Below are 13107 nucleotides of genomic sequence, written 5' to 3'. Positions count from 1 at the left end.
CATTTAGAGAAAATGAGGCACAAATCAACGGCAATTACAACTGCCGTACTGAGTTCGCGATTTATGTACTCACATGCACCTGTGGGCTTCGGTATGTGGGAAGTACCAAGCTCCAGGTGCATGTGAGAATCCTACAACATCTTCGTGCTATCATCAACAGCGATCCGGCATATCCAGTCGCTCGTCACTTCAAAGAAGTACACAATAAAGATATTAATTGCCTTTCTTATTTTGTGATTGACTCAGTGTTAGCCTCACGCAGAGGAGGAAATCGAGAAAAAATACTAAGGCAGCGAGAAACAAAATATATTTTAGAACTTGATAGTAAATTTCCGAACGGTCTTAATAATACAGAGGACATGCATACATTTTTATAGTTTTTAACTGGGCTCAGTTTTAAACTATGCATGATATCATTAGACCCTTACAAACCCTGTTGTATCTCATAATATTTTATGTAGCTGCAATTGGAAATATGATCATAACATTATCAGGTTCTTTTATATTCATATTTATATGTATATTTATATTTATATTGGCTGTCATTACTCGTATTTCCTCATTCTGAATCTGTGCCATTTGCTTCTGACCAATATTTGTTGAATATTGATTTTGTTCCCAATCAATAATTCTTATTGACAATAGAGTTTTTCTTGGTTTAACCACATTTGCACTTGACACTTTAATTCACTAGGAACAACAATTTTTTATATACATCTAGGCTTGTATAAACATCTAAGGACACTTCTTAATATTTAACTCATGTTTTTAATATTGACAGTTAGCTTCACTTACAACAGCACTACTTTGCACAAGCGGATCCACATTCATGTGGTGATTTGCACATCCTAAAAGAACTTGCACTAATGATAGCTCAGTTTGCACTTGCGTATTTTGCACACATATAATGTAACATTATTTTATACATTATAAATAATGTTTATAAATTGCATATATATTTGTATTTAGACATATCATGGTAATTATCAAAATGTAAATGCATCATTATTAGTAGTTTACAGCGCAATATTGCACATGCATACTTTGCACATTCAAAGTTATTTAAATTACTCGTTGCATATTTATTTACTTTTGTTGTTGAATAAGTTTTGTTTGGAAACATCTAATATTTGTGACGCTAAATATTGTCATGCAATAAGATAATGCATTGGTATTTACACCAGTGATTTAAAAACGAGTGAGAAGTTAAAAAAGCCAGAAAAGAGAAAAGAGAAAAAAAGAAAAAAAGCCTATATGTATAGTATGTTGTCACTTTCTATTATCACATGGTGCAAATGTTAAAAAACACTAAGAAAGAAAAAAAGAAAGAGTATATATACTTGAATTGTACCGCCATTTCATTATGTGATCAAGGGCACTGGATGCCCGAAACGCGTCGTGAGGAGCGAGAGGCGATGTTATGAGAAAATAAATCACCTGTGATTGACGAGCTTTCGTGTGGGACGTTGCATTTCTTGTTCGCCGTTCGGAGGTACAGGAAGGTGTGTGATATATATATATATATATATATATATATATATATATATATATGTTTTTATCCTTCTTCAAAAAGTAACACGCACTCTCGAAGTCTAATGCTTAACAGGAAGCCAATTTAATATTTGCTACGCGTTTCGACAAATGAATGTCTTGTTCACACAAAATACAAGCAAATAAAGACGTGTTTAAATACATATGCAAAACCAAAAAAGGACTACATTTCATTCATGCTATGTCCTATCATTGACAAGTGTCGGCCATCTTATAATAGTAAGCACACACCTATATAGCATTTGTAATTCGATAAATATCGTACTAAATGCAGTGTTTCTTGCAAAAAAACGATTTTGACTTTTAAAATGCATCATCACTATTTCTATTTTGCACTAGTGGCACAAGAGAAAATGAAAAAAATATATATATATGAAAAAAATATTTTTATATTTTCATTATGTAGGGTATATTCTGTTTGAAAATTCATTGTAAATAGTGAAGAGTACATGTCGCACTAGTGGCGTTTGCTTCATTCAATATTTTAACTATAATTACTCCATAAAATACATTCAGTAACAGAATAATTCCCTATACTATATTTCATTAAACTCTCTATATACATTTTGTTTTTCAAAAGAAGGCCTAATTTGTATCTGTTAGACAATAGCAGGACTAAAAGACAAGTGCACACCCTACTAGATAAAAGTCCAAAAGTAATAAAGGTTACCATAAATTAATCACCTAATCCTTAAGAAAGTGACAAAAGTGCAAAATGATCAGACTTTTTTTTCGCATATTCAAACTCGAAATAAGATTAAAATTGTTCTCTTATCTTGTTTCACATGTAGTTCCGAGCCCGGTGGAAGAAAAGGGTAGGGTGCCCATACAGTGACCATCTAATACGGTGGGTCCCTTCCTTTCTTCCTGTAAATGTGAAAACAAGAAAGAAAACAAAAAAACTTAAAATACAATAAAAACTGAACTTTATCATAACAAATTGTCCAACAGAAAAGGCAAAACATCGAAAAGTTATGGTTCCTCACACATTTTACGATGTAATCAAATAGAGTTACACTGACTAGCATTCATTCTTCGTACAGGTGTGTAGCCAGTTCATCATCAATATTGTGACCACCAGGGAATTTAGTCTCCAATTCAAGTATCCATTTGGATTCTTTTTTACGGAGAGCCAATTCTCTATTGCCCCCCCTATTGCTAAGGACAATCTGTTCAATAGCATAGAAGCGCAATAGGTCACTGTTTGAATTATGAAATCTTTTGAAGAGTCTGGCAATCGGATAATGAACGTCAGTATTAGTAATTGCTCTAAGATGTTCCATAACTCTCTTTTTAATCATACATGTGGTACTCCCTACGTACCTTAGCTTGCAGGGACATTCCAAAATGTATATTATGTAGGAGCTACTACATGTGAGGAACTGTTGTATTTTCCATTTGCGTGTTCTACCTGGAATATTGAATTCTTTAACAGATGGACTATACTTGCAAGATCTGCAGTGACCGCATGGGAAGAAACCTTTAAGATCATGGAACGTGCTTTTCTTCATGACAGTAATGTCACTTTTTACTAGGATATCTCTCAGGTTTCTACCTTTTCTATAGGTTATTTTGGGTCTTTCACCTATTTCTGAACCAATAATATTATCTGTTTTAAGGATACTCCAATTGTCACACAGAATTTTTTGTACTTTTTTAGAATGACTATTATAAGTAGTAATCACTCTTGTGACAGATTCGGTGGTCTCCAATTCGGGTGTTTGGCCCAATGATACTTCTCTGCTTATTTTAGAGATCTTCTCTAGTGCTTTTTTCAACACCCATTCTGGGTATCCACGTTCTCTGAATCTTTTCAAAAGGACACCCTGTTCCTGTATGTATTTAGCGTCATTGTTGCAGTTTCTTCTTGCCCTCAGTAATTCACCGTATGGAATGCTCCACTTAAGGGCTTCTGGATGTTCACTGAGGGCATGAAGGAGACTATTACCAGCTGTCTCTTTACGATATAAACTGGTAGTGATTTCTTTTTGACCCACTTCAATTTTGATTTCAAGAAATTCCACATATATTTTACTGATATTATGGGTCAAGATGATATTATATTGGTTGTTATTAAGTTTCTTGATAAAGTTCAGGGCTTCTGCTTCACTACCCTTCCACACTATCAGCAAATCATCAATGTATCGAAGCCATTTTATTACTGACTTGAAATCTTCTGATATGTTGATGTCTGCGCGAATTTCCTCTTCCCATTTTCCTAGAAAAAGGTTGGCAAAGCTAGGTGCGAAGCACGTACCCATCGCCGTGCCTCGCACCTGCTTGTATAAGACACCATTGAAGAGGAAAATATTGTTTATATATACTTATATATATTTATATATGTATGTGTGTGTACAAATTACATAGAATCGTTAAAAAATAATAGTATCAATCGATATATAAAAAACAAATATTAAGAAAATGATTGGAGTCTGTAAATAATAGATATGCTATTCCCACTTCCAGTTTATGGAACAGTAGGGAAAGCGTAGGCTTTGAGAGAGGTTACATTTACTATTTCCACTCCAGTCTGTGCACCAGTAGGGAAAGTGCTGGTAGTTCATGGGCGTTACATTTACTATTCCCTCTTTAGTCTGTGCAAGAATAGGGACAACTTTGGACATCGAAAAGGTAATATTTACTGTTTTCACTCCAGGCTGTGCAACGGTGGGGAAATCGTTGGACTTCAGAGGGATAAGATTTACAATTCCCATTCCAGTCTGTGCAACAGTAAGGAAAGCATTGGACTGTGGACAGGTTAACTTTACTATTCCCATTCCAGTCTAAGCAACAATAGGCTAAGTACTTTATTCCAAACACATTACGTATTTGAATATTCTTATTATTTAGAACACATATAAAACTCATAATACGAACATTAGTAATTAACCCAAAAAACATATAAAAAAATTAAAAACTATTTGACAATTTACATGATTACATGATTATAAAATAATTTCATAAATAATTATCGGCTAAATAAATTGTCAATTATTTATTACTGAATGAACCACCCACACTATACCCCTACAAACCTAGCAGCTAACACTTAAAATCAAATACCGTTTGATTAAATCTTATTATAGACTAAAAGAAAAAGAGTGACAAACTAGCCTCGTGACTATGATAGAATGTTGTTGTATAATAATTAATTAACAAATGGCATGGATATATTGGATAATTTACTGAGAAAATTATTGATAAATGATTGAAAAATGTTTATAACACTGATTTAGCAATAAGCCTCACATATAATGGTAATGTATAATACTGTGTTTTTGTTAGCAATTCACAATTTTTGTAAATGATTTTAATTATGTGTGTGTATTGTCTGTATTGCGTAGCCCTGAAGATGTCTCTCATAAAGAGACGAAACACATTGGCTACATTGAGAAAGCCAGTTTTAAGAAGATTTGAGTATAGAAATTCCTTTGAAAAAAGAAATACACGTGAAAGAAGTTTATGCATCCCGTGATTCAATTGGTATATATTATGGTGCCGATTCCGATCCGTTAAAAATTTTTTGCGTACGACTCGTATCCGTATATTTTTACGTACGATTCGTACAAGTGCCCTACAACCGGCGAAGTACGATTCGTACGTTAAAAATACATTCGAATAGCGTTGGGAAAAGTGTATGAGAGGGAGCCGGACATTTTTACATGCAAATCATAAAACAGAAGTCCGAGCGCGCAAGTATGATCCGTACCACCCGTCCGAATACACAACCGCATGTAAAAGGTCCCGTACGGAGCGAACGCAGTAGCACACATGTGCACGGGTAAACTTGTGCCCGGATATGAGTCGTACAGCCCCCCCTCCCCCCACATATGTCAGCCGCGTACCCCCGTATGTCAGCACCGTACCCCCCCGTCCGCACTGTACCCCAGCCCCGTACCTGTACGCACCGTACCCCAGGTCCGTACCCCAGCCCTGCACCTGTACGCGCTGCACCCCAGGCGCGTACCCCTGCCCCGTACCTGTATGCACCGTACCCCAGGCCCGTACCCCAGCCCTGCACCTGTACGCGCCGCACCCCAGGTTCGTACCCCAGCTCCGTACCTGTACGCACCGTATCCCAGAACCGTACCCCAGCCCCGCACCTGTATGCACCGCACCCCAGGCCCGTCTCCCAGCCACGTACCTGTACGCACCATACCCCAGGCCCGTACCCCAGCCCCCCACCTGTACGCGCCGCACCCCAGGTGCGTACCCCAGCCCCGTACCTGTACGCACCGTACCCCAGGACCGTACCCCAGCCCCGCACCTCTATGCGCCGCACCCCAGGCACGTACCCCAGCACTGTACCTGTACGCACCGTACCCCAGGCCCGTACCCCAGCCCGGTACCTGTACGCACCGTACCCCAGGCCCATACCCCGGGCCCGCACCTATACGCACCGCACCCCAGGCGCGTACCCCAGCCCCATGCCTGTATGCACCATACCCCAGGACCATACCCCAGGACCATACCCCAGGACCATACCCGCACCTGTACGCGCCTCACCCCAGGCGCGTACCCCAGCCCCGTACCTGTATGCACTGTACCCCAGGCCCATACTTAAGCCCCGCACCTGTACGTGCCGCACCCCAGGCACGTACCCCAGCCCCGTACCTGTACGCACTGTACCCCAGGACCGTACCCCAGCCCCGCACCTGTACGCGCCGCACCCCAGGCCCGTATTCCAGCCCTGTACCTGTACGCACCGTACCCCAGGACCGTACCCCAGCCCCGCACCTGTACGCGCCGCACCCCAGGCCCGTATCCCAGCTCCGTACCTGTACGCACCGTACCCCAGGCCCGTAGTGCCTCTACATGCCGCACCCCAGGCCCGTACCCCAGCCCGGTACCTGTACGCACCGTACCCCAACACCGTACCCCAGCACCCTCACCCAGCATCGCGTATGTACGGACCTTACCTACGCGAAAAAGACTCGTACAGAACCAGGACACTGTAAATCAGTACAAGGAGGGTCAATTTGACTCGCACAACACCACAAAACACGTCTACATGACAAAATACATCTCAATGACTGACCTGGCACATCGAAACAGGCAAACAGAGACCCAAAATCACAACCACCTCTTATAACACACCCACCAAAAATTCAAACCCAGCCACACCCACAAATGGACCAATAAAAAGGGCCCACACACACAACCCATGAGCCTTTGCAACAGACCCACTGCTGCCAGACCCCACAGACAAACAACTGCACCTTACTTACACCTTCACTACACCTTAACTTACACACCTTCACACAACCTCCTTCACAAACACCCCCTCTTCACATTCACACAAACACCGTCATATTCACACCCACACACCCACAACCATCCACACCCACACCCCACACCATGCCCACAGACAAGAATCCAAAGTTCACAAGGGTGGTGCTGGACCTCCTTGTCAACGAAGTCATCAGAGTCGAGCCACAGCTGTTTGGAACATTGGTCAGACAGACCAGCATAGCCCAAAAAACTAGCCTGTGGCAGAGGATCGTCGATAAGGTGAATGCTGTTGCGCCCATCCGAAGGACCAGGCATGAATGCCAAGCCAGGTGGTACGATCTGCGCAGGGCAGTCAAGCGGAAAATGAATGAGGAATACGCCCAGAGCAACATCACTGGAGGTGGGCTGCCCTGCCGACCCGTACATTACCATCCCTGGGAGGAGAAGGTGATGGCCCTGCTTCCGCCGGTGGGAGTACACAGAGTCGAAGGAGTCGCAGAGCCTGGTGAGTACACAAACTACTTACATAACATTGGGGCAATGGCATCCACACCCCAAATACACCAAATGCATGCAACTACCCCCAAGCCCTCACCGGACACAACCACACTCAAAAAGCACGCTCATGCCACTAACATGTCCATGCCCCATTCACAAAGCAAGGCCATGCCATGTCCCAGGCTACACGAACCACAAACCCAAGAATGGATGTCCGGGATGCTGGGAGGGTGGGCCTCACAAAACACATTGTGACACTCAGAAGCAGACACCAATGCCCTCAGCCCATATGGCCTAGGTACATACCCATGCACCATGCCCAAGGCACAGGGACTGGCAAAGTACTGACAAGGTAGCTGACACTTGGCCCTGCTGTATGCAGCACAAGGCCCTCCTGTGACCACTGTACACTCAAACACCAACTCCACTAGCTCAGATATCTAGCACAGGAACTCACACTCACTGTCATGCCAGCATGCACCATGAGGGGACAGACACATCACCTGGGAGACCCAATGACAAATCACACTACACACAACAGCAGGCCCGGTCACAACCACCCCCTTACACAAGTACACAACCCTGGGGCAGGCAACAGATTTATCCACTCTCACAATGGACATGTGACACAACAAGATCAATCCATAGCCAAATAAGCATCCTAGCCACAATTCTACAGGTCAAACACTCAGGAGAACATATCAATCTGTACCCCGCAACATACCCATCCACAAGTGGACATTGAGAGGAATGCTAGGCACATCCAACTACCTGGAGGAACTGTGCCAACTTGAATATGTATGAAACATGGATGTCGCATGAAACAGCATTGACATTGTCTCTCTCTCACACACAGGGCAATGTCATGGATCTCCCCCCAACAATGGGGGGGAACAATCACAGTCCCAGGCTCGGCGTGAAGATGATCCCACCGGCAGCGACGACTCTCACCACTCCGTAGATGACCCCGACCAACCTGCCCAAGCCCCTGCAGCACCTGCTTCAGGTACATCTGTGCCAACCACCAATCCCATTCCTGCCACATCCCAGGAGACACCCAGGAGCCCTGCTCGCACTGAACAACAGAGCCAGTCTGACCAGGAGGGACAAGGTTCTCCGGGCACCCAGGAGGAGGCAGGCAACCCCGCAAATGCCATCCCTCAGGGGTCCCGTAGACCCGATGTGCCCACAACGGCAGGCCAGGCTCGTGTGGGCAGGGGTGGATGGAGTGGAGGCAGGCGGAGGCGCGAACCTGACCAGCCAGCTGAGGGAACCGGTATGTCACACATACGCCACATCCTGGGCACATACCGGCGTGACACCAGGGGCATCAGCCAGGTAGTGGAGCCTCACAGAGATGAAGGGGACCCTCGACGAGATGAAGAACCTGCAGGCCGAGCAACATGCCAGTCAACAACAACACCAAGGACGGATGGAGGCAAGACTGACTGAGCTCCTGGCGGTGCAAAGGGACATAAGCCATTCACTCCGTCGGATCGCCAACAACATGGGCAGCCCTCCCTGTGACACCAGGCGCAGACCAGCACCAGCCACAGGGAGGGAGGAGGAGGAGGAGGAGGATTCGTCCGACGGAGCGTCCCAAACCTTGTCAAGGCCTGCATCTGAGGGTCCCCGGAGGAAGGTGGGTCATCCACGAAAAAGACCGTGAGCGGCAGCGGACCATCCACATCTCCCAGGTCACCTGGCCTGGCACCTGGCCCTCTGGCGCAACAGCAGCACCACATCCAATGACATTCTCTGCCACATGGACTTGCTGGTCACAGTCTGACCAATGATGACCAACACTGTTGTCTGGACTCTGATGACTTCAAATGCAAAGGATACCATCTCCCCCTGTGAACTTTGGATTCCATGCACCCGGTAAAGCACCTTATTTTATCTACCAAAACACGTACCCCACCGCAAATAAAAAGATTTATTTTTTATTATGAGATGTTGCAGTCATTTTGCATTAGTCCACAACATATGTGTGTGTAAATGTCAAACTATGCCTGAGTGTTGAACTAACTCCACCCATCCATACCCTGGGATCTGAGTCTGGTACAGGACACACATGGGTCACAATTTATCATTCAATGCAGACATGGAGCACAATACTCACCTGTGATGGCCTCAAGCTGCTGAGGGGGGGCTTGCAATAGTGTGCGGACAGACCTATTTGGAAGAGTATCATTAAGGCGTAGGGGTCATGGCTCATGTGGAGGTTCCCGGGGAGGGAGTCCCAGGTATGTTTTGCCAGGTGGGAGAACTATGTGCTGCATGCTGGAGTACGGTGGATGTGAAGAATGGTGGCCAGGGCAAGGTTGGATGTACGGAGATGGCCCAATGGGGTCTCGGGTGACAGTGGTACAAGGTTGGTTTGGGGTCGGGGTTGTGGCCTGCCTCCTGAGTGTGGGTGGGGAGTCTGAAGGTCATCCTGCAGCAGACAGTGATCCATTGCAGCTATCTCTGCTGGACGGTGATGTGGCTGGGGCGCGGGATGTTGAAGCTGAGGTGTGCAGATGCATTCTGGATGTGTACTAGTTCCCCGGGAGTTTGGATGTACTTGCTCCGTAGAGGGCAGGGCAGTGTTTGACACGGATGTTGTTGTGGACCTGGGGGATGGTCTGTCTTTCCTTGGAGTGGATCTATCTGTGGATCATGTGCATAATGCAGAGGGTGTTTCAGCCTGAGGTACAGATGCTGGTGATTACCATGGCAAATGTGAGCGAGCAATACATGATGCACACTATCTTGTGTGTGTGCCCACTGGGTGCTTGTGCAGGGCTCTTGCGGGTGGGCCACAAGCAGTTGACCCAGCTGCAAGGGGACAATCCGCAGATGATTACCTCAGTCCTGTACAAGTCCAGCCTCAGGTGGCTGATGTTCAGCCATTCATCAATGGATCTCATGCATTCTTGAATATTGGAACTGGCAATGTCGGCGTCTTTGGTAAGGGTGAGGAGCACCTGGCTGTCAATGGCATACGAGCTGATGATGAGGTGCTGTGCGCATGTGATGGTGGTGAGGGGGGTCCTGGACACATTGTAGATTGACACGCTGAGAGATTATACTTGTGCCATGTGCCAGACGACGACACCATACTACATGCAGAAGCCTTGAGTCCCACTCCCATGGCCTTGCTGGGGTACAGAGCCGGTGGGGAGTAGGAGGGACATGACCTGGTTGGTGTGATAGGGCCTGGAAGGCGTGGCAGCGCTGTGTAGGCAGTCAGAGTTGCACACTCATCATGCAAAGGTGTTGTGTGTGCGCTTAGTGTATGCCTGAGAGCAGGCGGTAGATATGCGGATGGACATTGCTTGGAGGGTGGCTGCAACATCAGACTGTAGTGTGATGTGGGTCATGCAAGGACATGAGGGTCGTGCAATGTGCACGTTGCATGTGCAGACGGTCCAGCCTTTGGCACCGTGTGGCCGCAACAGTGGCACAGACAAGCTGATGATAGCCAAATGAATGGGTGGAGGGAGGAAGGGAGGAAGGGAGGAGCATCTTTGAGGCGTGTGTGTTGCCAAATCCAGAAACTCTGTGTGCCCTTGCTGCAGGGGCTGCAGCAGCAGGCGGCATGTCCTGGAAAATATGCCACAAGTTGCACACAAAGACAAGGATGTCAGAAAGGACAGCTGCAACAGGCGTATGTAAAGGAAGGAGTGTCCGGTTTTCCATGGCACACCCAGAGACAATGGATGCACAATCACCAAAGATGACTGACACTGATCAGGAAACTGAAGGCCGAGCTGCGCACAGGAAACACACCCTCAGCAGGTGTTGAGGGCCCGTTGTGGGGACCAACATGCCCAAATACATACACAACCATGGACTTCATGCACAATAGAGATTCTAATCCATGAAGAACAGCATGCATGTTGCTAATCTAGACATAGACTCATATGCACAATCTTTGACAACTATGCCAGAGATGCCGCATGCACAGTGGCAAGAGACCTGCATTGACAGAGATGAGGCACCTTGGAGGGTGAGAACCCCTTTATTACTCAGGCTCTCACCTAGGGAAATGCATCAATATGAACAGACTCACAGGTCATTTGGCTGAACATGTGGGACCTACACTGGACACCCCCTTCACACCACAGATGCTGTAAACCCATTGAACTGGCACACAAGTGAAGGGGGTGAGCCAAACAACCCATGCTGCACACGGAGAGGCTGCAATTCCCCATTGAGCCTCTTATGGGGATGTCCCACACTATGTCCACCCGTAGCCTTCCGTATGTTTCAGAGGGAAGTTTTACACACATTGATGCCTTCATCACAATCCACAATCCCATTACAGATGACTGTCACGTAGGGTGACTATCAATTCATGGGAGTCATGCTACATGTCATGTGCCCCATGGTGAGTTGACATGTATGCATTGTAACAAAACCTGCACAGGAGCAGTGCCCACACATTCAAAACAACTACCACACCCAAAATGCATTGCTGCAATCCTTACCCAAAGGAGACTTTTCACCATGTCCGTGCATGTAACGCTGATTCAGCACACGTTGCAATACTCATGAGGAATAGCAGGAGCCCAACGATGCCACAAGCAGACAGCATGCGCAACTACCTGGGGATGACAGACACACAAGAAGTCACCGAAAAGATAGTCAACCGCATGCATGGTCATTTACTCTACAGGAATAAGGTTGTCACCATGCTAGTTTTAAATTTACTGTCTCAGCTACAATGTGTGGAATGACATCATCACTCGAGTGACACATCAGAACACACCTCTAAGTCACTTAGCATACAGTCAGCTGGACACACACATTGCAACACATGCCACACAAGGCTCAAATCGTGCACACTTAGACCCAGGGACTCACCAGTATGAGAAGAAGTTGCGTATGAGCTGACTCCGGATGTCCTCCTCCTCCTCCTCCTCACTTGCCTCGTGACCAAGCCCTTCATCCTCCACGGGTGGATGTTCCTGCTCATCCGGATCCAGGATGAGTGGCACAGCTTTCTCCACTGCCATGTTGTGCAGCATGCAGCACACGATGAAGATTTTGCAGACCTTCACCGGTGCATATGGGAGGGATCCTCCTGTCTTGTGAAGGCACCGGAATCGGCTCTTAAGGAAGCCAAACATCCTCTCAATCACTCGCCTGGTCTGCCCATGGGTGTTGTTGTAACTGTGATCTGCAGCTGTTCTGGGGTTGCGGAGAGGCGTCATCAGCCATGGCATGTTGGGATAGCCAGAGTCCCCTACCTGGAAACATTATGTAAAGAAGTGGGTCAGGAGATGCAGTAAGATACAAAGATACCGCTAAATACAGGACAAACAGAGTATACCCACCAACAAGACATGCTCGTTCGTTGTGCAGCCGCAGCATCATTTGTGGCACCCTGCTTCGCCTCATGATGTAGGCATCGTGTGCTGACCCTGGAAAACGTGCACAGACATGGGAAATCAGCATGTTAGGTAGACACACCACAAGGGCATTAATGGACGGATAATGTTTTCGGTTTCGATAGGCTACCTCCTCTGCCTGTGGTGGTACCAAAGCCACATGTGTCTCATCAATGGACCCAATTACATGGAGCATCCCTCCCAGGGCATAGAACTCACCCTTGACACCTGTCAACTGCTCACGAGTCGGAAAATGGATGAATTCATCCAGGTGCTCCAACATGGCTTCTAAAACATCATGCAGGACACGGCTGAACATGGTCTGGGACATGCAACCAACATCAGCTATGGTGAATTGAAACGTACCGGTGGCAAAAAAATGTAGGGCTGCCATCACCTTCATCTTGGGGGTCAGCGCAGTAGGATACATGTGTAGCGGTTGTAGGTG

This window comes from Triturus cristatus, chromosome 5_1, assembly GCF_964204655.1.
Source record: "Triturus cristatus chromosome 5_1, aTriCri1.1, whole genome shotgun sequence".
NCBI lineage: Eukaryota > Metazoa > Chordata > Amphibia > Caudata > Salamandridae > Triturus > Triturus cristatus.
The sequence above is the reverse complement of the archived record's forward strand: the minus strand, read 5'-3'. Positions refer to the sequence as shown.